This window comes from Anomaloglossus baeobatrachus (assembly GCF_048569485.1).
Source record: "Anomaloglossus baeobatrachus isolate aAnoBae1 chromosome 5 unlocalized genomic scaffold, aAnoBae1.hap1 SUPER_5_unloc_24, whole genome shotgun sequence".
In the NCBI taxonomy this organism is placed as follows: domain Eukaryota; kingdom Metazoa; phylum Chordata; class Amphibia; order Anura; family Aromobatidae; genus Anomaloglossus; species Anomaloglossus baeobatrachus.
The window spans coordinates 572,734-577,256 of record NW_027441800.1 but is presented as its reverse complement, the minus strand read 5'-3'; the positions used below and the strand labels follow the sequence as shown (position 1 = coordinate 577,256).

The window sequence follows — 4,523 nt, the reverse complement described above, 5'->3', positions numbered from 1 at the left end:
GTCCCGTCTCTGTAGATGTTACTGGCCCCCAGCTTGGTGGTGCTGTCTGCTTGGTATTACATTCAGACAGCTCTGTTCTACCTCCCTAAAGGCCTGACAGCCTTCAGGGAGCTGCACACGTCTGCTCTGTCTCGTCTCCAAGCTTGTTCTGAGCTAAAGTGAAACTGTTTTCTACTCCTAACTGCTCGTGCCCCCACCACTTTCCCAAGTTGCTATGGCAACCTGGGCCGGCTAGCTGAGTCACCTCCTGTGTCTTGTAGAAACATTGTTAACCCATTGCTAGTCACTGTCTCTGCTGTATGGTGGTGTGTGTAAAACTTACCAGATTAGTGTCTTGACCTGCCAGGGAAGGATATAATAATATAACCTGTAGCGACCAGTCTCAGGGGCGCTCCACCTTCTCTATGTTGTTGTGAAGGAAACTCAAAGACCTGCAGAGGGTTCATGAATACCCTGTTTTCCTAAAAATATGCGCTAGTTACAGTCAGGGCTAATGTTGGGAGGAGTCAAACTGCGCAATTTCTCAGGAACCCACTTTCTTAAGGACCCCATCAGTTGTATTCTAAGGTTGATTGTTTAAGGACCTTTGATGAAGTCATGTGACATGATGTAACCAATGGTCTCTTAATTGCAGGAGTCTAAAAGAATTGAACAGAAGACAGGCTGGCATGCAGGACTGGTATTAGGGGTAAGGGAGAGCAAACTGGGCAATTTCACAGGGCCTCCATTCTTCTAGCGGCCCCAGTGTTTATATGCCGATTATTGGATTGCTTAAGAACCTTTTTGACATCACGTCATGTGACCAAAGTTCTCTTAATTGCAGGAGTATAAAGCTGAAGAGGAGACAGGTTGATGTGTGTTTGTGTGTGTGTGTGTGTGTAGATAGCTGAATAATAGAAAAAAAAAAGAGTTACAGCCGCACACTGAAATACCACATTGTTAACCCCTTCACGACCTTGGACGGATCTATCCGTCCAGGATCGTGTCCCGTTAAGCCCCGCCCCCTGCCGCGGGCAGGCGGCGTGGATCGGCACACATCAGCTGTTTTCAACAGCTGACATGTGTGCCTGCTAGCCGCGGGTGGAATCGCTTCCACCCGCGGCCATTAACCCCTTAAATCTTGCTGGCAAAGTCTGGCAGCAAGATTTAAATGCGCGCGGCCATGTTTGTTACTTACCGCCGCCCCCACCGGAAGTCACGTGTGTTATCACGTGACTATCGGTGGTTGCCATCGTAGCACAGGGTCATGTGATGACGCCTGCTGCTACGATGTTTCACTTTCGTTTTCCCTTGGCCGAGAGCAGAGGGAAAACCAAAGTGACTGAATCTGCTGATTACAGCTGTATTGCTGTGATCAGCAGATAGCGATCAGCGATCGGATTGCTGATTGCTATAGCCCCCTAGGGGAACTAGTAAAATAAAAAAAAAACGTAAATAAAAAAGTTTTAAAAAATAAAAAAAAAACAAAAAACCTAAAAGTTCAAATCACCCCTCTTTCCCCCCATTGAAAATTAAAGGGTTAAAAAATAAATAAATATACACATATTTGGTATCGCCGCTTTCAGAAAAGTCCGATCTATCAAAATATAAAATCAATTAATCTGATTGGTAAACGGCGTAGTGGCAAAAAAATTCCAAACGCCAAAATTAAGTTTTTTGGTCGCTGCAAGTTTTACGCAAAATGCAATAACAGGCGATCAAAACGTAGCATCTGCGCAAAAATGGTACCATTATAAACGTCAGCTCGAGACGCAAAAAATAAGCCATCACTGAGCCATAGATCCTTAAAAATAAGAACGCTACGTGTTTCGGAAAATGGCGCAAAACGTGCGCCACTTTTATTGGACAAACTTGTGACTTTTTTTTAACCCCTTAGATACAAGTAAACCTATACATGTTTGGTGTCTACAAACTCGCACCGACCTGAGGCATCACATAGAAACATCAGTTTGATCATATAGTGAACACGGTGAATAAAACGTCCCAAAAACTATTGTGCGATGACACTTTTTTTGCAGTTTTTCCACACTTGGAATTTTTTTGCTGTTTTCCAGTACAATATATGGTAAAACCTATGGTTTCATTTAAAAGTACAACTCGTCCCGCAAAAAACAAGCCCTCATATGGCAAGATTGACGGAATAATAAAAAAGTTACGGCTCTCGGAAGAAAAGGAGCAAAAAACAAAAACGCAAAAACGGAAAGTGCCCAGGGGCTGAAGGGGTTTAACTACCAAAAAATATCTAATAAAATTATTGCTGTAGAGAATGTGAACTACTGGCAAACTACCCTGGAAGTAATGGAGACACCTACAGAAGGAGATTTGACACCTAGAACCTGATTCTTCAAAGCAATTATGCCAGAATTCTGACAGAAATCAATCACTTTGACTTTCACTTTGTGAAAAAGGTTGTGCGACTAAATCATCATGGCGCGCTGTGCTGACATCACTCGCATGTCCTTCAGCTCCCAGCAGTATAAGCAGATATGGCCTCCTCTTGCTGGTAGCTCATAGCGAAATGTATGACCTCCAGCGCCACCGCGAAGAAGCTGACTATCAAGCACGTGACTGTGATCGGAGGAGGCCTGATGGGTGCCAGGATAGCGCAGGTAGCTGCAGCAACCAGACACACTGTTGTTTAGTGGACCAGACTCATGACATCTTGAAAAAGTTTGCCAAATGAATTGAAAACAACTTGAAAAGGGTCACTAAGAAGATGTTGGACAAGCCTCAGGCAGCTGCAGAGTTCATCAGCAAAACCCTCTCTAACTTCAGCACAAGCACAGACCCAGCGGCAGTGGTGCACAGCAATGATCTGGTGGTGGAAGCCATAATAGAAAACTTGGAAGTGAAAAACGCACTAATCAAGATACTGGACAAATTTGCACCAGAACACACCATATATGCCAGCAACACATTCTTCTTGACATAGCCAATTCCACAACTAGGCAGGATCAGTTCGGAGGGCTGCATTTCTTTAATCCAGTACCAATGATGAAGCTGGTGGAGGTCATTAAGACACCAGTGACTAGCCAAATGACTTCTGACTCTCTCATGGACTTCAGAAAAACACTAGGAAAGATGCCAGTATCATGTAAGGACACCCCAGGGTTCATTGTTAACAGTCTTCTGGTACCATACCTAATGGAATTCGTGCTTCTTCATGAAAGAGGTCATGCATCTAAGACATGGATGTTGCAATGAAATTGGAAGCCCGTTACCCAATGGGTCCTTTTGAGCTTTTGGATTATGTTGCTCTTGACACTAGTAAATAAGCCATTGATGTTTGGTACCAGATGGAACCTGAAAACCCCCTTTTTGCCCCCAGTGAATTGCTCAATAAGCTTGGAAAGAAGACCGGAGAAGGATTTTATAAAGACAGATGGTTGGCCTGGCACAGGTGTGGCGTCCTCCGCAGGAATGACACAGGTGTGGCGTCCACAGCAGATATGGCACTAGGATGAGACAAAGGTTAGGAATGGTGAACTTATATACCTTTTAGGTAACAAGTGACCTCTGAGGTCACTTCCAGATAATGGGATTTGATCACGTTAAGAAAGGGGGTGTGGCCTCACGCGCAGCCTAAGATCACTTACTGCAGACCTGCATGTGGCCTGCAAGCAGGAAGAAGCTGCAGCAGAGCCAGGAGCAGAGCTCACGACCCGGGAGTGAGAGCGGACCCCAGCAGAACCCAAATCAGTAGCAGAACCTGCAGAGCCGAGGGACAGGTAAGGCCTGTTTCACACGTCAGTGAAAAACACTGACGTTCTTCACTGACGTATAAAACACGTACATGTCCCTCCATGTTCCGTGATTCATGGCACACGTGGGTTGTTCATGTGCAATCCGTGATTGCATATGGACATTACTCACCTGCCTTCGCTCCTGCTGTCCATGGTGCTGAACTCCTCGACTCTGCAGCGTCCGCCCACCGCTCTCTGCAGCTACTTCCTGGTCAGCTGTTCCTGCTTTAATGAATATTCATGAGCGGGGCAGGAGCTGCAGAGAGCAGAGGCTGCACAGCGCGTCGCTGGCAAGGTGAGTGGAAAATGTTTATTATTTGATATGTCAGTGTTTTTCTGGTACGTGTTTCACTGATCACATATGGATCACACCATAGTGTGGTCCGTGGGTCATCAGTGATGCCAGAAAAAACGGACTTGTCTCCGTGCAGAATCACGGACACGCGTGTACACTGCACGGAGACACGTTCAGTGAAAAATCACTGATGTGTGAGCAGACCCATTGATGTGTCTGCGTATGTCAGTGATTCTGGTACGTATAAAAAAAAAAGCACAAACGTACTAGAATCACTGACGTGTGAAGGGGGCCTAAGAGGAAGGATGCCGCCGGAGGCTGGGAGCGGTAGTGCGCGTGGGGACCACGCTGGGGCTGGGCAGGTGAGAGGAAGAGTGCCACCCTCTGGACCTGGTGGGGACGGGCCTTATCTATCCCCCCCGCCCCTCCGAAGCCCCACCCCTCGTCAGGAATCTCTTCAGGAGAAGAGGGGCATTAACATTCTC

The 4,523-nt window shown here is 46.3% G+C and overlaps 1 pseudogene; it reads left to right on the top strand.

Annotated features, from left to right (window-relative positions):
* Window positions 1-2,486: 2,486 nt before the first annotated feature.
* On the top strand, window positions 2,487-3,464 carry LOC142259066 (hydroxyacyl-coenzyme A dehydrogenase, mitochondrial pseudogene; annotated as a pseudogene).
* Window positions 3,465-4,523: the final 1,059 nt, after the last annotated feature.